The sequence below is a fragment of the Eumetopias jubatus genome, unplaced genomic scaffold, assembly GCF_037043125.1.
Source record: "Eumetopias jubatus isolate StellerSeaLion01/CBP00866 unplaced genomic scaffold, mEumJub1_p1.0 scaffold_4, whole genome shotgun sequence".
In the NCBI taxonomy this organism is placed as follows: Eukaryota; Metazoa; Chordata; class Mammalia; order Carnivora; family Otariidae; genus Eumetopias; species Eumetopias jubatus.
In genome coordinates, this window is record NW_028274810.1 from 7,874,915 (window position 1) to 7,895,194 (window position 20,280).

Below are 20,280 nucleotides of genomic sequence, written 5' to 3' on the forward strand. Positions count from 1 at the left end.
TCCATTATGCCAGCGTTTCTTAATCTTTTCATAGGTAGGGACGCCTCTGAGAAACAATTTAAAGGTCTGGACCATCTCTCCAGATAAATCTCAAATTAAGACACCTTATGTTAAGTATTTGGCAAACTATTGAAAGAAGATGCTATTCACATACTCTGAACAATATAACTCTTCTCATAAGCATGGAAACAGGATTTGGAGATGTCTTATTTCTCTCCTTTTCCTTAAATCATGATATTAAGGACACTAAACAAGACCTAAAATGTTTTCTTCTCTATAGGCACTCATAGCTCCCAGACATACTTCTTAAAACTCTTGATTCCCTTACAAGTCACTTTCTCAAAAATTACTTAAAAATGACTTTTATTGGACCCAAGTGCTTCAATATGAAAAGTAAGAAACCACAGCCTATTAGGACTAACATGTAATTTTTTGTCTTCAGAAATACAGTTGCAAGGGAAATACCCACTTTTCACCGCCTAGAGGCCAACCAAATCTGAAACTCATATGTTACTCGGGATGGATGGGCCTTCTGGCTGCTTCTACTTCTTGTCATTTACTGAGGACCTTACATTCCATACCATGGTCTCTCGTTAAGACAGTGAGAGAGGGTTATTATGAGAGAGACATTAAATTCAGATGTTACTAATTTTTATTTTCCCCTCTAAAGCATCTGTTGTTTACATACCCTCATCCTTTACATCAGGACCTTGAGATCATGACTCACTTCAGGTAAACAGTAAGAATAAGGGTATTTTGTTTTCACAGAATGCTGTAAAAACAAAGTCTGTTGCTTATGGAGACTTAAAAAAATATTCAGGTACTTCATTCACTTGCTACTCCCTTTTCACTCTCTTTACTGCATCTCCCCCCCACCCCCCCACCCCCCGCCAAAGAAGTTCCATTCTAAAACGAGTATTCTCTCATGTTTCTGGGACAAGGCACTCCATTCACACTTTGGCCATGTTGTGCCATTTAAGTTTTCCCATGGCACTTATTCCCAGGGCTCATATTCAGCCACACCAATTGTTAAAGGTACTGAAATACTTCCATACAAGATGAGGAACAGCTGCTATCCTGAGCCTTCCAAATGCCCTTTACTATCCCCACCCTTCCCCCAGTTTCCCTGGTTCTCCACACAATCTAAAGGGTCAATGCCACCTGCCTTTCCAGAACCCTGCTCCAAGCCTATGGCCAGCACCTCTTCTGATTGGTCCATGCCCGTGCCACACCACTTTAAATACCACATTGTTGACGTATCCGTATATGCATGTATGAATAACTAGGGGCATGGACCTTTCTGTTTCATTCATTACAGTATTCTTAATGTCTCCTTGAACAGCTCCTGACATGCACAAGACTTTTAAATAATAGCTAAAACAAAAAATATAGTGTGTTTATGCTTATGGTGTCAAAGAAGTAAGAGCTGAAGCAAGAGAACCACTTGATCAGTCGGGATTGGGGAACTACTTGATAAGTCGTATGAGCAGGAAAGACATAGGAGTTAAGAGGATCCCTATATAATAACTTTTTTATGGACATCCAGATGATCTTTGGTTAGCAGTCTTGCTTCACAACATTAACACTTAATATATTATTTGCTTTTTCCAGGAAGGTTGAATATAAGTGAGGATTGGATTTCAGGTCCCAAATTGCCTCATTGAAGACCAAATATGAGACCAGGAGGTAGAAACTAATCTTAGACTAAGCCAACAAGGTGTGGAAGCCTGTGGGAAGGCTCTGAGGTGACGAGGTAATGCTGCTGAGGAAGTTTTGTGCAGTCTTCTGTGATGGAAGAGATGGAGTCACCCATAGAACGAGCCTGAAAGCCTAAGTGGCCAGAGCTGTTCCTGTTTCCTGACAGCTGCCCTCCCCCCGCGCACAGACACACAGTGGGCACGGGTGGATGCTTACTACCTACCCACTGAGCTAGTCTGAGGCAAAGCTCCACTACGCAAACCTGGGCACCGTTGTCAGAATGCCTCTCTTGTCAGGCTAGGAGACAGACACACGCATTTCACATCACCTCAGCAGAGTCCAAAAAATTCAAGTGTGGTGCATTATTAAGAATTCCCTAACACTTCCTACCTTTCCTTAATAGCTTACCTGTGAATGTCCCTGAACTTCTGAAGCTATTCCAAGCCTATGCCATCTGTTACTTTTTATTTTTACTCTGTGAGATATACTCTTCCATTTGTTCCAAATTTGTCTTTTTTCAGTGTTCAAGGGATACCTGCTAAACCTAGCATTTTATAATTTGGTGATTATTTAGTACCACACTCCTCTCCTTAATGTCTCCTCTCTTTATGTAATCATCCCCAGATGAAAGTAGTTCTTCAGTAGGCCCCGCGTGCTTGGGGGGACTGCCAGGCACCCAGATGCTAACTGTAAACTGCCTCTTGGGTTCATTACTCTTCCCCATCACACCAAAGAGGTTCTGTGTTTTCTTCCTCATGACAGCAAAATAATTGAGGTGGAACAAGGTGCCTTCTCGTTTCAGCTCTCATGCTGTAAACAAGTTTCCCGTTTCTGGTTCATTTGGTGCCATGTGTTTTGCATTTTTGTTCTTTGTTGATTCCTCTGTTTAAGATGGTTCCTGGTGTAGCGCTAAAGTGCTATCTAGTATTCCCAAAAGCAAGAAGGCTGCGATGTTCCTTATGGAAGAAATAAATGGGCTAGATAAGCTTCATTCAGGCATGAGTTGTACAGTGCCGTTGGCCATGAGTGCAGTGTTAGTGAGTCAACCATATAAGGGACCTTTAAACAGGAACATACGGAAAACAAAGTTGTGGATTGATTGGCTGATGAAAATGTTTTGGCCCAGAGGTTCAAAGAACCTCATATTGTATTTCTCCCTGGAACAGTGTTTCAGGATTCATTGACTTAGTGTTCCCAGCAACTTTACAGAACGTAACTACCACAAATAGAATAAGAATCAATTGCAGTTGTGAGCAACTGAACCTACACTACTGCATTTGTCCTACTAAAGAGTTAATAGGCACAAGTTTACTGCTTCCTCAGAAAACACCTGTTAAGCAGCTACCCCGCACTGGGCTGTGGGAATACAGTCTTGCACAAGAGGGTCATAGTCCTTAACTTCATGCATCTTATAGCCTGGTAGGGACATTAAATTTTAAAATGTTCTTACAAGCGTGCAGGACAGGTGTGAATCTGATATTAATGACCAATTCTATCACAACAGGGGATGGACAAAATCCTTAGCCAGAAGGGACTAGGCAAATGTCTGTTCTATCAGTTCTTGCCCACCTATTCTGTCAGTCCTCCTATGTGCACTAAAATGTAATCAGCTACCTGAAAGTTCCTCTTCACTCAGTCCAGGATCCTGGGAGAATCTTGATAGGGAACAAATTAATAGGTCTTTCCCCACTCATAAGAGAGGTCTGGAAAGAGCCTTAGTCCAAGTGCTGCAAAAAGGTTATGTTTGGGATACTACCTGATCACAGCTGCAGCTGCTTACATCACTGTAATGAGAATGACCATGGCGTCCTCCCGGGCTGAGCAGGGAAAAGTGCTGGAATCTCATAATCACAGCTGGTGTGCTTTGTATTTGCCTAACCCACCACGGCTGCCCTATATGTGATACTTGAATGTCTGGAAGCACATAGAATCATTGATCCACTTACTGCATGGTGATAAATATATAGACTTTCTACTTAATCAGGGCTAGACTGAGATTCTAAACTCTTTGCTGTGCACTGTTTTCCATATGATTCTCAGAATCTTCCTTGTCCAAAATGTCCTGTGTCTCACTCCGCAATCTTTAAATACTAACATCTGCCCTTTGAGCTTGTTTTGGGACCACACTGAGCACAAGCCCATCCTCAGAAAGGGAGCCACCAACTCTCCACCTAAATTTGTGATGACTCAGTCCCTGCTAACCCTTCCCTCTTCCAGCAGAATGTCATCAAGAGGCTAATACATGATTTATGAGAGCCTCATGCTCATCTAGATCCTTTCTCATCATGGCGGCTGTCTGTATCATCCATCCTCTTGTCGTGATCCAGGATGATGTGGGACCCCCTCCAGTCTGCTAGAGACTGATGACCTTTGGTTATAGCAACTAATCTCAGAGGTTATTTGTCACTGTGAGCAGTTGCTCTAAGTTCAAGCTTTAAAATGTAGAATCTTCAAAAAAAAAAAGAATCTTCAGCAGCTATATTTCTATTGCTGCAGCCATTTCTCTACCTATATGCTACTTGGGAAATCCTTGTAGTAATCAGATTGACCAGTGTTAGCCAGTTGTGCAAATAGGGCTTTGGATGTCGCCTGCTACATAATATTTTCTTTGCATTTCTGCAATAACAAGAGTTTTATTAAGCCCTAGGTGGGTTTTGTTGAAAGACAAAAAACTTCCCATCTAGACTGTACACTCGAGGAGGGCACAGTATGTGGTATCTGTTTTGAGCACCACAGTATTCACCATCCTGAGCACAATACCTGTGCCAAATGTGTATTTTTTGTTTCACTGACTAATTAGGCTAAGTGCCATCTTGGATTCTCACATTAATTGGAAGCTCTGCCTTTTATAGTTAACTTCTGGACATGACATTATAAACATGTACTCCTTAACTACACTACATTTTAAAAAATAGCCTACTTACTGCTGGGGTATGGGCACTATTTAACTGTCTCACACCCATTTTTATGTTTCTTGTTCGTTTTTGTTATTTTTTACTTTATACTATAATATCATGAAAAGCAAGTAGGCCTGTATCTACAGAGACACGCATTACAGCTGGAGAAGGGAAGAAGAAGAGGAGGCAGGACAATCAGTCTTGTCTTGTTTCCATATCTAAATAGCTGAATGACGTTTGGTATCAAATGAGTTACTTGCAAAGAAGATATAAAAGATGTATGTATTTTTATCAAAAATGCATGCTTTGGCAAATGAGAGAGTGTCTGTCCCAGTTTAGAAAGAAAGGCCTGATAGTGTGCTATGATTTAAGGTTTGAAGATTCTTTTTCTTCTTGTTTTCCTTGTTTATACCACTTCACTTCGTAGAGTGTTGCAGAAAGAACATAGGCTCTAGGATTAGAAAAACTGGGTTTGAACCTTGGCTTCTCAGTTTTCTTACCTATCTGGCTATCTCTGGGCCTTATGCTTGTCTTTTTTTTTTTTTTTTTAAGATTTTATTTATTTATTCGAGAGAGAGAGAGCGCACACACACACGCGCACGACCCTGGGAGCAGGGGCAAAGGGAGAGGGAAAGAATCTCAAGCCAACTCCACACTGAGCGCAAGCCCAACGCGAGTCTCCATCTCACAACCCTGAGATCATGACCAGAGCCGAAACCAAGAGTCAGAGGCTTGACCACCTGAGCCACTGAGGCCCCCCTGGGCCTTATGCTTGTGTTATAGTTATGCTGCATCACCTCAAAATGTAGCTGAAGGTAAATTATGAACTAGAAAGCGCAATATCTGACTAGAAATAATATCATCGTCACATCCTTTATATATCAAGATTAACCCCCTGACTCTGGATGTTGTAAGAATTTGCCAGAATTACATCTTTTAAGAAAGGCTTCTGCTCACCCAAATGTAATATAATAAACGCAAGGACTTTGCCAAGGCAAATTCCTGAAAAGAACATGGTGCAACAGAAGCAGTTCACAGAGTCCTGTGAGTTTTGGTCAATGATTACATCCTGTTGCAGTGTTAGCAAGGGTTGGCAACCAACCTGGAGATAGAGAAAAGAAGTGACGAAAATGTCAAGATTCCTCAAGCAGATATGTCACGGAATGAATAAGAGTAGACTAGGACATTGTGTTCGGCGATAAAGGCCAGGAGGTTTGGCCATCTCCGTACCAAATTATTAGTGTTATTTGAAGACTCTCACTTTGCTGTGAAGTGTTGAAAACAAACCACATTCCAGCAGAGCGTTGTTAGTCCTGACCTTTATTCTGGATGACCTATGGACAGAAACAGCATACTGTACTTTCTTGTCTTATATTTTAACACTTTGTGTTTTTCGAATAAACATTTAGGACACATGGTATGACAGTTGCAAGTGAGCATTTGAGGAGACGAACTTTATTTGAATTTGCAGCTATTCCAGAGAGATTACATGGTAATCGTGTCCTTGTTTGGTTATGGTTCTTGTAAGGTGTGACCTTACAGAGCTTTTCCAGAGAGAATCAGATCTGAGAGTATGTTGAGCTAAACTGAATTTTGCAACATGCCTAAGAACACTCCTAAGGGCACTCCTGAGTTGAATTTTTAACTTTCTTCACATCAGGTGTGAGGAAGGCACACAGGAATAGAAAATGCACGTTCTCCATGTTTTGCACAGGAAATTTGCTTAACAAAAATCTCGTGAGTCCAGCCCACTACATGGTTCCCAAAGCACTTTCTCCCACTGGTGAGCCAAGAGGCTCTGCCCGCTTCTCTCAACCTCTTATCAGAGAAACTGATACTCTGACCCAATTATCAGGCTTTGACCTTTGGCACATTTGTCCTGTTGTCCTTACATGTATAAGCACACTTGAAAAATGGGCTAGGTAAGAAAGAAAAGAAAAATTGGTATCAAAGAACCAGCCAAAGGAAAAGGGGGAAAGGAACTACCAAGAAATTGAAGGAGGCAGATGGAAATGGATAACGTGGTAGGTGGGGGGAAGAGTTTTCCTGAAAAACATGCTGTATCAGAGGATGACTATGACCACCTCAAAGAAAGAATTCTGATAGAACTTCTCTCTTTCTTCCCAGGGGTCTCTGATCATAGGACACACAGCAGTGAGTCTGGGAGAAGAAGTGGAGGTATAAGGTCACATTTCTGAGCATCCTAAGTTCTGCTTCACGGTCCTTTGAGTTATTTAAAATCATCAGTAAGCAGTGATAACCTCAGAGAGAGGCTGAAATAGTGAGCTGAGGTAAATAAGAGTAGCAAGTGTTTATAATCTCTTACTACATGCCAGGCATTATTCTAAATAGATGAACACATTTGGTTTTCCCAACAATCCTGTGAGGCTAGAACTCCTATTACCCCATTCTGCAGATTAGGAAATGGAAGCCCAAAGAATTAAGGCCCACAGTTACATCAGTGGCAGGGCCAGGATTTGAACCTGGTGTTAAAGTATCTAGGCCTCCAATTTGCCAACTAATAGTGATAGGCAGTTACTTTCCTAAGGATACCCTGTGAATTGGTGGTGGAATCGATGGGAATTCAAACTCTTAGGCTCCCCAAACAGCTTGATGGACCCCACAACTGGTACCAGTGTTGAAGGCTGTTGAACACTGTTGAAGTGTTTAATGTTGAGCTTTATACAAAGTAACCAAGAATGTGTTAGCAATTAAATGAGAATGTATATTTGATCTTAGAACTGAGTATTTTGTCCTACCAATTTAACATTTGCCCTTCCTCTGACAAGACTTGCCTTGGCAACCACCCAAATAACTGCATGTCCCAATATGAAATAAATAGGCACTCTCCTGTGGTAACTTGGAACAGAATGTTCCTGATATGGAGAGACTAGTTTCCAGAGTTAAATGTATAGTTACAGTTAGAAAAAATATATATATTTGGCACAATAGTACTTTGGGGTTATTTATTCTCTTTGGACAATTTCTAGATGTGCTTTGACCAAATTAATCAGATGATTTTCTCTTTATCTCAGCCCCATTCACTCTATTAGAGAGTGGAACTTTAGTTACACAATTTCATGTTGGATGTGGGACTCAAAAACATGTGTTTCCATCATCTTTAGTTTTTTCAGCATTAGTTTCCATGCTGCATGTAAAGAAACGAGTTTTTCATTCAGACCTCAAGATTCCAACAATAAGGCCCCCGGCTATTTTTACAACCTCGTCTTTTTCCCACTACTTTCCTTTACCTCCAAAGAAATCAAGCTAGGGGCACCTGGGTGGCTCAGATGGTTAAGCGTCTGCCTTCGGCTCAGGTCGTGATCCCAGTGGGGTCCTGGGATCGAGTCCCGCATCAGGCTCCTGGCTCAGCGGGGAGCCTGCTTCTCCCTCTCCCTCTGCCTCTCTCCCTGCTCATGCTTTCTCTCTCTCTCTCTGTATCTCTGTGTCTCAAATGAGTAAATAAAATCTTAAAAAAAAAAAAAAGAAATCAGGCTAAATCTTACCAGAGTTTCTCCATTTCTGAATTTATACTGTTCCTCTGAGTATCCTTTAAGCCCTGTCATAAACCCTATCCTCCAGGAAACCTCCCCCAGTTTTCCGAAGCTCATTGATCTCCCCCGCACTGAACTTGATCCCTATTTTAAGGCACTTACTGTTAACACCCCTTGTAGAAGAGTCAGTTGTGTCCTTGTCCCATGCCCCATGTTCTTCAGGCAGAGGAGTGTGTGGTTTACCCATCCCTGTACTCCCTGTGCAACACCTCTCTTAAACAGCCTAGCTCTGTGCCTTGCCAGATATGTACGTTGTGAGGTCATACATCATAGATATCAAATGTTAATCAGGGAAGGAACCTTAGAGATTAGTGTCACCTTTTCATTTTATAGATGAGAAAAAGATGTGCAGAGGCCAACCACCTAAGGTCATTGGTGAGATGGTGGCAGAACCAGGTCACTTGACTCCCTGCAAATTACCACCTTCTAAAATGTGGAGAGGGGCACATGATGTCAAGAGAGAATATTTTGGGAGTTGTGAAATGATATGGATTGTTTATATCTTGATGGGAATAATAGAGCAGAGGGGGAAATTGAGGACACAATGATTGCAGGAGGGAAATTGTTGAGTATGTGAGAGGGGATGGGATCCAGTCCAGGACTCAAAAGTAGCCTGGACAGGGTACCCATCAGGACCGTAGGGGACACTGAGTATGTGGGTATAGTTATATTGGTAGATATCAAGAGAATGTGGAAATTTTTTCCTGAACTTTCCTGTTTTTTCTTTTGAATAAGAGGTAGGGTTTTCAGCTGAAAATGAAGAGGAAGGAAAAGGTATTGGAGGTTTGAAGTGAGAAGAGATAAAAGTCATCTAGGGGAGTGGGAAAAAGGAATCGATGACAGAATTATAGCATGCTATGGACAGCACTTACCACTTGAGTTTTGTGATCAAGCAGTGTTTTCCAGTGGAGATCCTACTGGCCTTTTGAGCATGCATGTTGCTGGGCATTTAGCGTCCTGCCCCTTAGTCGTATCCCTCGATGATTGTGATGATCAAAAATGCTCCCTCTTGCATTTCCAAATACCTGCCAGGGGCTCTGAACCATTCCTCATTGAGAAGAACTGGGACACTAGTCCCAGAGAAAAGAAAAGCATGCTTTTCTTTAGTCACATTCAGCTCCTCAGATGCTGGCAGGAAGTAGGCAGAGATCTGAATTTAGGAGTTTTTGGGTGTGACAGTTAAGAACACGGGCAGCAGAGAGGGGCAGAGGGATTGAGGGTATGTGTAATGGAGTGATTATCACAGTCAGGTTTTCTGAACAACAGAATACCTGCCATTGGCTCAAAGCAACTCAGGAACACCACAATGGTGGAGGATTTCTGGCTGCCATTCAGGGACATTTGGACATGTGTCCAATTTCTGGCTATTATGAACATGCTTATACATATTTTTGGGTGGAGGTACACATTCATTTCTCTTGGGAATAGAGCCAGGGTGGACTTGATGGGTCACAGGGAATACAATGTTCATTTAGCTCTATTAAAAACTGCTGCTCATTTGTTTAATATATATGCATATATACCTACCTATGACTCAGCCATTCCATTCCAAGTATTTATCCAAGAGAAAATAAGGCATACGTCCACACAAAGATTTGTACATTAATGTTCATAGAAGCTTTATTTGTAATAGCAAAGAACTGGAAACGACACAAATGCTCATCAACAGGTGAATAAAACAATAAATGGGGCTACAGCCATACACTTGAATACTACTCAGCAATAAAAAACAAACTGTTAATAGATACATCAACATGGATGAATTTTAAAATAACTATTTGAGTAAAAGAAGCTAGATACAAAATACCTACTGTATGATTCCATGAATATAGAAGACAAACCAGTCCATAGTGATAGCAGATCCACGGTTGCCTGAGGATGAGGTGGTGGAGAGTAGAGAGAAGGGATGATTCCAAAAGGCTTGAGGAAACTTCTGGGGGTGGTGGATGTGTTTATGTTCTTGACTGTGGTAATTGCTTCATGGGTGAATACATAAGTCAAACTCATCAAATTATACACATTAAAAATATGCAATTTTATACATGAATTATACCTCAAAGCTAAAAAATTAAAAACCTATTGAACAGTTTTCCGAAGTGGTTGAACCAATTTATATTCCATCAGCAATGTATGAGAATTCTAGCTGTCTACCACTTTTGGTCTTAATCGGTCATTTTAATTTTGATGGTAGTGTGGTGGTATCACATTATGGTTTTCACTTGCGATTCCCTGATCGAATGACATTGAGCACCTTTTCGAAATGCATATTGGTCATTTGAATATCCTCTTTTGTTAAATGCCAGCTTCAGGTGTTTTCCCATTTTTCTGTTGGGTTCTTAGTCTTCTTACTTTGATTTGTAGTTCTGTATATATTCTGGATGAGGCCCTTGTCATGATGGGGGAGGTAGGGAGTTATCTTCCAGTCCGTCACGTGCCTTTTCATTCTTTGAATGTTGTCTTTTGATGAATAGGTCTTAGTTTTAATGAAATCCAATTTTTTAAGTTTTTCTCTTATTTAGTGGTTTTTATATCTTGTTTTAAAAATGTTTGCCTACCTAAAGTTATGGAGATATCTCTTCTTACTTTTTTTCGAGGACCTTATTGCTTTAACAATCATATATAGGCCTACATGTTTAAAAAAAAAATTTTTTTGGTATACTGTGAAATAGAGTGTGAAATAAAAGATCAATGAACTTTTTTTATTTCAGTGGATCTCAGTAGACCCCACACTATTTACTGAAAAGACCATCCTTTCCTGCGCTGAATTGCAGTGGTATCTTTGTTACAAATCAGGTAGCCATATGAAAACCGTTCCTTATACCCGGTTTAGTTTTATTCTGCTGCATTTACAGGGTTTGTATCAAGACTATGCTAATCTCATAAAATAAGACCAGAGGGTCCCTTTTCTATACTCTGAAAACTACGTACCTTGGAAATATTTGTTAAATCTGTAAAGCCGTCTGTGTCATTCAGTGTCCAATCAAGAAAACGGAAACCACCCACAGTATTTAAAAAGAGGGAAATCAAGATAGAATGAACCCAAAAGCCAACCAAGTGAAGTTAGCAATAGTAGAAACAGCCGTCACCCCTAACCTGGCGGGAACAAAGGGAGGAAGAGGTGCTCCCGGGGCCCGAGGGCTGAGATCACAGGCTGGGGGCTGGAATCCTGTGGGTGTAACCAGCAGGAGCTTGAGCCCCAGAAAAGAGGTCACCCCTGGAAGAGATTCCATGGGGCTCAGAGCAGGATGGGCCAGACCCTGGCTTCTCTCCTCCCCTGCCTCCAGCCTCCTGTGTGCCTTCCAGTCGTCTCTCACTCCCTGCATCCTCCAGAAGCCCGATGACCAAGAGCCTGGGAAGCAGAGCCTGCCGCGGACAGCCTCCCAAAGATGATACCTAGCCGGGGGAGAGGGGAAGGGCATGTAGTGGATCGGAGGGCAGAAGACCCTGGACTGGCGTTCCACCTGAGCCCAGAAACCTTTCTTAAATTTAATAGTCAACTTTTCTTCTAACTCTTCTAATTTTGTTCATCTAATATTTGCTAAGAAAATCATCTGTTTCAAAAAGGTTTTCAAATTATTAGCATGAAATACTACATTTTGCCATCTAAAATCTCTTCTATATTTATAGTTAATTCCCCTTTCTTACTCCTAATTTTGTATATTCTTGAGGTTAAATGTCTTTCTGCATTTGTGACTGTTGCCTAGGGACAGGCAATATCATCTATCTAACATGTTCCTCTGACCCCAGTATGTCCTTTAACTGATAAATAGGTCTAGAAGGCAATCCAATGCAGGATCACTTTGGCATGAATCTTTCCAGGCAGTGGCGTGTACATCCTTCAGGGGGCACACAAAGAGAAATGTCCTTTTTGGTGTAAACAGCTGTTGACCCACTGACACAGTAGGGCTTGCAAATGCTGATAAACTAATTTTATCATTCTTTCTTTGTTTACCAGCTGGAAGATCTCTATTAAGAGAAACTATCCCTTGGGGCTCCTGGGTGGCTCAGTCATTAAGTGTCTGCCTTTGGCTCAGGTCCTGATCCCAGTCCTGGGATCGAACCCTGCATCATGCTCCTTGCTGAGCGGGAAGCCTGCATCTCCCTCTGCCTGCTGCTCCCCCTGCTTGTGTTCCCTCTCTCGCTGTCTCTCTGTCAAACAAATAAATAAAACCTTGAAAAAAAAGAGAGAGAGAGAGAAACTATCCTTTATCACTATTTGGTCACTCTTGGCGATATTTTGACTTTCATTTTACCCTTTCACAACCTTTCAAATTTCTGACTTATTTTTTCTTTTTTAAGATTTATTTATTATATTTTGAGGGAGAGAGAATTTCAAGCAGACTCTGCACTGAGTGCAGAGCCTGATGCAGGGCTCAGTCTCAACCCTGAGATCATGACCTGAGCCAAAACCAAGACTCAGATGCTTAACTGACTGAGCCACCCAGGGGCCCCCAGATTTCTGACTTCTTTAACTAGAATAGTGATTTTAAAGTACAGACCTCAGAATTTTCACAGAGATGCCCCTATAACTTTTCATTTATCTTTTTTGTATATAATACAAAATTCAAAAGTTCAAGAGGGCATATAGAATAAAAAGCCTTCCTCTCCTGCTCATTCCTCCCTTGAATTCATTCAGTTCCCTCCCCAGAGGCAGCCATCATTACAAGTTTCTTATGATAGCTTCCAGACACATCAAAACTATACATATATTCAAGTGATAAAACAAATGTTCATAATAAGTGAATCTGTGTAAAGGGTACAAAGGTGTTCTTTATACCACTTTTTTTTTTTTTACAACTTTTGTTGTAAGTTTTAAAGTATTTCTAAGTAAAAAGGAATATGTATATTATATAACATATATATTCTTTTTGTCTTCCCCCTCTCTTTTTTCATTAAACAATATATCTTGAAGCTCTGTCCATGTCAATATATATAGAGATGCCTCATGCTTTTTAAAGACTGCTATTGTTGCATTGTATGGAAATACAGTGTACCATAATTTATTTAAATAACAGTATATAAATGGACATTTAGGTTGTTTTAAGTCCACTGATACTGCCCAGTTGCCGCAGTGAATGCCCTTTTAGGTTGTTGCTCATGTGTGTAAGCATTCCTGTATAAATACCTAGGAGTGGAACTGCCACAGCAGAGTACGTGAGCTTCTAATTTTAACGGTAATCGCCAAACAGTCCTCCCTAGGGGATATTCCAGCATACACTCCCACTACTTTTTTTGAGAGTGCTGGCCTTCTCATACTCAGCAACACAGTGTAATATGGAACTCGATTTCTTTTTTTTTTTTTTAAGATTTTATTTGAGAGAGAGGGGAGGGGAGAGGGAGAAGCTGAGCAGGGAGCCCCACGCAGGGCTGGATCCCAGGACCCTGAGATCATAACCAAAGCCAAAGGCAGATGCTTAACTGACTGAGCCACCCAGGCGCCCCTGGAACTCTATTTCTAATCTGATAGTTGATAAAATTGAATTTCTTTGTAGCTTCAACTTGCACCGGCTCTTCTTGTTTAAAAATCGCCTATATTTCTTTTCTGTGAACTATCTGCTTATATCCTGCACCCTATCTGGGTTACTGGCTTTTTTTTTTTTTTAGTTGATTTGTAGGAGGTCTTTATATGTTAAGAAAGTTAGCCTCTTGTCTATGATATCCTAACATTTCTGAGCTGGAAATAATAACCTTACAATAATCGAGTTCAGCACTACCATGTTTCAAATTTAAAAGCTGACTTAAGGGTGTTAAATGACTTGTGAATCTGGAGCCCAGATTTTTGCCTCCTGGTTTAGTCATTTTTACACTGTGTCATGCCAACCCAAAGACAGAAAAAACCAATACCCACCCTTTCAGAATGTAAAAGAATTGTGATCTCAGGACTTTGCCCCACTCCTTGGCCCCGTTATTCCTCACTAACCCATTTAGGGAAATATATCTTCCCAACTTAGGATACATAGCAAATTTGCACTTTGGGATTCACCAGACTTGCCTTCATCAAAGGTCTTACTTGCTCTAGGCAAAATGACTTCTTGACTCTTCCTACAAATTCTCATTCTTGAGCCAATTATTTCAACTTGGATTTATTTAGCTTCTGTTAAATGAAGATCCCTGTGTCAGGCAAGCCAAAACGATAAAAAGGAAATAGAAGATTCAGTCCCTGCCTTGGTGAACCGTCCATTTGAGGATACATAGCAAATACTGAATTTATTTAAAAATGAGGTCATAACTGCTTGCTAATGCTCAAGGCGTACAAATCAAGTGGTGATTAAATGGGTTTGTATCAATCAGAAAAGGACTCCTTCAAGTTAAGTTTTTAATTCAGATCAACAAAGAAGTCATGTATACAGATTATAACAATACCGACTAACACATGTTAGTTATCACTCTCTAGTCCTCAGAGACCATCATAGATATCATCTCTTTTCATCTAAATGGTGGTACATTTTTCTCATTTCATACATGAATAAACTGTAGGAATAATAGACCACAAGGCTTGTTCAGACAGCCCGGAAGGGCCCAGGGCTTCTCTCTCCAGGACCTACGGTCTGTGCACTGCACAACACTGCTCCGGTTTGGCAGAGGGAGGGAAAGAAGTGGGGAGGGTATTGAGGTGGTGGAATGAGTCACAGATTTGACTTCTTTTAAGAGGCCCTGTGGTGTAGTGAGAAAACTGTAATTTTGGAGTCAGACAAGATTTGAATCTTTCTTGCTATTTACAAGTTGTGACCTTGGCAAGTTACTCATCCTCCAAACCTCCATTTTATCAGCTGCGGAATGGAGTTAATATCTACTCTTTAAGGTTGCCTGACATATCAGACATACCATCTGATAAATGGTAGCTATTTCAATGAGGAGTGGGCTAGAGCAAAACTGTGGGTCGGTTTCCCCCTGAATGTGTTGTTGAGTGACTTGATTGCAGCAAAGAGGGTGGGAAGCAAAAGACAAAAAACAAAAGGGAATTGAGGAAGAGAGAAAAGCACTGCAGTCCTCCCTGAGACTCTTTTCTTGGGCTCTTGTCCCAGCAGGGACATTTTTGTAAATGTAAGGACAAATTAACTGAGAAAAGTTGATACGGTGCTCTCCGGATGCAGTCCTACTTGGCATCACGCACAAGACAATGTGTGTACAAGTGCAGTGCAGAGTGTTAAAGTGAGCTCTGGATGCGGTGGTGGAAGAGGGGCTTGCCTCAGCCTTTGCCACTTTCCAGCTCTGTGTTCTTAAATGAATCCATTAACTTTCTTGCTCCCGGGGACACTGTGAAGCGGGGCTAGTCATCCCTCTGTCACAGGATTTCCAAGGATCAAACTAGAAATTCAGTTCACACCTACACAATACCTACTGTGATGGTTAATTTTGTATGTCAGCTTGGAGGGTGTCTTAGATGAGATTCTATTTAAATTGGTGAATTTTGAGTAAGCAGAATACCCTCCATAACGTGGGTGGCTCTCAGTCAGTTGAAGGCCTGCATAGAACAAAAAGTTCGGCCTCCCCCAGCAAGAGGGAATCATCCAGCAGACTGCCTTCAGACCTTATCTACATCATTGGTTCTCCTGGGTCACCAGCCTGCTGGTCCACACTGCAGATTTGGAGGCCCAATCTCCATAATCATGTGAGCTAATCTCATAATAAGTCTCTCTCTATCTCTGTCTCTCTCTCTCCCTCTCCCATTGGTTTGTTTCTCTAGAGAACCCTGACTAATACAACTACCATGGGTCAGGCATTGTTCAATAGGATACACTATTGAAGGAGAGAGGGAACAAATATTCTTGAGGGGCAAGAGTCAGACAATAAGGCAAACAAGACAATATCAAGTAGTGATATGAATAAAATGCAAAATAGGGTGCTGAAAGCAATTGGGTGGGGCTCCTTTGGCCTGGGTGGATCTGGGCGGAACATTATTATAGACAGGGGAGTGCAGAGGTTCTTAGGAATGAGCTCAGTGTGCTTGTGCAGAAGGCAAGACTGTGTGCCTGGGAACAGAGCAGTGAATAAAGAGTGGTAGGAGATGAGGTAGGTAAGGTTGCAAGGTCACATCGGGTAGGCCTAGTATGCTCATGGTAAAGAATTTAGGTTTTAACTAAGTGCAGTGGGAAACCATTGAAGAGTTTTGTGCCAGCACATGACATATTGTGATTTATATACATGCACACACACACACAGACACACACACGTCTTAACGGAGGTGAAACTCACACAACATACATAAAATTAACCATTCTAAAGTGAACATTTTAGTGGTATTTAGTATATTCACAATGTCATGCAATCACCACCAATGTGTATTTTTAGAAATCTGTGGAAAATGGGTGGCAGGGGAGCAAGGGTACAAAAGAACAAACCTGTTTGGAGGCTGATGCTAAACCAGGTGGCTCGGGTGGCAGCAGGAAAGATGGGGAGAGTAGACAGATGCATGGGACGTGCTTTAGGGGAAGAGTCAGCAGGCCTTTAGCAGATTCAGTGCAATATGTGAGGGGGAAATGCAATCTGCATGGAAGAACTTGGTCAGCTTTGCAAACTGTCAAATGTGATCTCCATTATGATGACTAGGATTTTATGATTATTAAAGAGAAAGAGCCGGACGGGCTGGTTTCTCAACGTCCCTCGAACTCTTGAGGTCCTCTGATGCTTTAAAGCTGGGTAAACTGCCTTGGGGAAAAAAGGGAAGATTTATTTGAAGATGTTCCTGATCCATGCAGTGCCCGAGTGCTTCCAGAGGACAGTTCCAGGGCATTGTCCAACCAAATACTTGGTGAGAACAGGCAAAGCCTGCCTTCCTCCAGCCAGCAAAGCTATGTCACAGCCTGGAGGCTTGCATGGGAACTGGCGGGCCTGGGTTCAGCATCCCAGACACGACACTCTTAAGAAGGAAGTGCCCTGACGCCTGGGCTCTCAGACCTCCAAGACGTCCAGTAAAAACAGACTGGGTGGCGAGGCCCCGGGCCAGAGAAGGGAGAGTGCTTCCAGCAGTGCAGCCCTATGCCGATGATTCTTGCTGGCACTGAGCATGCCTCAGAAGGTTATAGCACTTTCCCAGAATCCCAGGGTGCTGGTGTCTGAAATCTTGCATCTAACCCTGTTTGCATCCCAAACCACATTCAGGTGGCAAGAGTCTTCAAGAAAGACCCTCTCCAAAAGACGGTTTCTTTCCTCCTTCCCTTCTGCTTTGAGGAGCTTGCCATAAATCTGAATCTATTTGGTTTATGATCTTTGCTGTCTCCTCTGGAAAGAGTGACTTCTTTTTCACATAAGATTTAGCTTTAGATAGGCTGTAACTAGGCTGGGAAATCTCTTCCCTAAACAGAGAGTTTCTCACTAAGAAATAAAGAAGCTGAATTAACTCTTTAAAGTCACCTGAGTAATGATGCCGCTGCATTATAATTTGTGAACGGTCCCTCTTCCGTCTGAGAGAAGAGACAGCCTTAGTAGTTCTCAAAATGTAGACCCCAGACCAACAGCATGAGCCTCTGCATCACCTGGAACTTATGAAAAATGCAGATTCTCAGACCCCATCCCTGACCTACTCAATGAGAAACTCTGGGACTTGGGGCCCAGCAACCTGTGTTCTCACAAGTCTTTCAAGGGGTTTTGAGGCATGCTGAAGTTTGAGAAACGTTGCCTTAGAGAAACAGACACGTAGAAACTGGGAAGAGCAATCAGGTGGTGATCACATGATGGATGAAGGAAATGAGGCCCAGAGAGAGAAGGGAACTTGTCCTAGAAGATGTAGAGGACAGATAGCTTTTTGGTTTCTCTGGATTTTCCCTCCTTTCCCATAGGGAAACTCGGATTTCCCTTTTGAATTGTTGTCCTTTCTTAGTTCCGGTTGCTCACCAGTCCTCACATTATCAAGTAAGTTTTAATGTTTACTCTGTGTTTTATATAAATCTGGCCATTTTATACACTAAAAGGTATATGACACTAAGTACATAAAATGCTAAAGAGATCTTAGAGAATGGCCTAGGTAGGGTTTCCTGCAAACAGATCTGGTGCAGAGAATTGCGTGCAGAAATTTATTGGGTGTACTTCCATAGATACACCAAAAGGATTGGTCAGAAGAAGAAATTGATCCTTACTATGGTTGTAACTGAGGCCTCAGATAACCCTTAGACAATCTCCAATTCTGGAGCTGAGGTGCGCTTTCAGAATTATTTCCAATGGAAGCAAGGGAGCCTGACCTTTATATCGCGGCATTAGCCAGTCCTGGCTGTGAGACGCCCCTGGGAGGGGCCTCAATCTTGAGCCAGGCAGCTCTCTGCCAAGGGCACTGACTAGTAAGCTGTGAGCCATCAGCAGCTGGGAGCTAGATCTATCAGCCCGGAAGAGGGGATCTGGAGAGAACAGAAGGTATTCAAGATTTGGGGAGTGAATGACAGGATCAGAAGAATTCACCTGCTGAAAATAAAACCAAAACACCCCGAGACTTAATGTTAAAGAATCAGATCCTAAAAGAAGGTGTTTTGCTGATGAGACTAGAGAACTTACCATCTCTACTAAATATTCCCAAGTCTAGTGAAGAAGATCCTGGTATGTGCCAGAGCTTTCCAACACGTGTGTGTATTAGGCAACAATGACTTGCAAATGTGTGGGGGCTTTTACTTTCTTGTAACCTTATGGTGGCAGAACAGGACTTAGGATAACAGGTCCCTCTATCAGTTCACCCAGTATGCCATACAAACATTGTTTTGCATGGTGCATGATGTACAAAAAGTTGCAAAGCATTAGCTTATCAAGTTATTTGTTCAGTTGTACTGTATTATGTCTGGGGCAAGGCAGGCATCACAGAAGGAAGTGGTCTCTATGAATTTACACAAAACTGGTTGGTGCTTCTCAAGCTCCATGCCAGAGTGGGATCCTTCTGATTCTGAGAACCAGCACCATTTATCCAGAAACATCTCCAGAGTTCAGTAGGACAATTCATCCAGGTACTCTAGAATGATTAAATATTCCTTAGGAGCAAAGGATATCCCTTGAAGCTTTGCTATACTTGTGTCCACATTAAGAATATCTGTGTCCACATGAAAAAGTGCTCAACATCGCTCGGCATCAGGGAAATCCAAATCAAAACCTCAATGAGATACCACCTCACACCACTGAGAATGGCTAAAATTAACAAGGCAGGAAACAACAGATGTTGGCAGGGATGCGGAGAAAGGGGAACCCTCCTACACCGTTGGTAGGAATGCAAGCTGGTGCAACTACTCTGGAAAACAGTATGGAGGTTCCTCAAACAGTTGAAAATAGAGCTGCCCTTCGACCCAGCAATTGCACTACTGGGTAGTTACCCCAAAGATACAAATGTAGGGATCCAAAGGGTTACGTGCACCCCAATGTTTATAGCAGCAATGTCCACAATAGCCAAACTGTGGAAAGAGCCAAGATGTCCATCGACAGATGAATGGATAAAGAAGATGTGGTATATATACACAATGGAATATTATGCAGCCATCAAAAGGAATGAGATCTTGCCACTTGCAATGACGTGGATGGAACTGGAGGGTGTTATGCTGAGTGAAATAAGTCAATCAGAGAAAGACATGTATCATATGACGTCACTGATATGAGGAATTCTTAATCTCAGGAAACAAACTGAGGGTTGCTGGAGTGGTGGGGGGTGGGAGGGATGGGGTGGCTGGGTGATGGACATTGGAGAGGGTATGTGCTATGGTGAGTGCTGTGAATTGTGCAAGACTGTTGAATCACAGTCTGTACCTCTGAAACAAATAATGCAATATATGTTAAGAAAAAAAAGAAGAAGAAGAAGATAGCAGGAGGGAAAGAATGAAGGGGAGTAAATCGGAGGGGGAGATGAACCATGAGAGACAATGGACTCTGAAAAACAAACTGAGGGTTCTGGAGGGAAGGGGGGTGGGGGCATGGCTTGGCCTGGTGATGGGTATTAAAGAGGGCACGTTCTGCGTGGAGCACTGGGTGTTATGCACAAACAATGAATCATGGAACACTGCATCAAAAACTAATGATGTAATATATGGTGATTAACATAACAATAAAAAATTAAAAAAAAATCTGTGTCCACAAAGAATATCTTTGTGTTTAGCATCCTGAGTGGTATTATCCTCAGGAGCTCTCTGAGAAAAGGCTGGGCACCAGTGATCCTACCTTATCCCCTC

At 41.9% G+C, this 20,280-nt stretch overlaps 1 long non-coding RNA gene across 1 annotated transcript; it reads left to right on the forward strand.

The window, feature by feature from the left end:
* The first annotated feature begins 912 nt into the window (after positions 1-912).
* Positions 913-10,846, forward strand: LOC148164490 (uncharacterized). The gene is made up of 2 exons (XR_015767957.1): positions 913-5,410; positions 6,723-10,846. It is a non-coding gene; the product is annotated as an uncharacterized LOC148164490 (long non-coding RNA).
* The last annotated feature ends 9,434 nt before the right edge of the window (positions 10,847-20,280 follow it).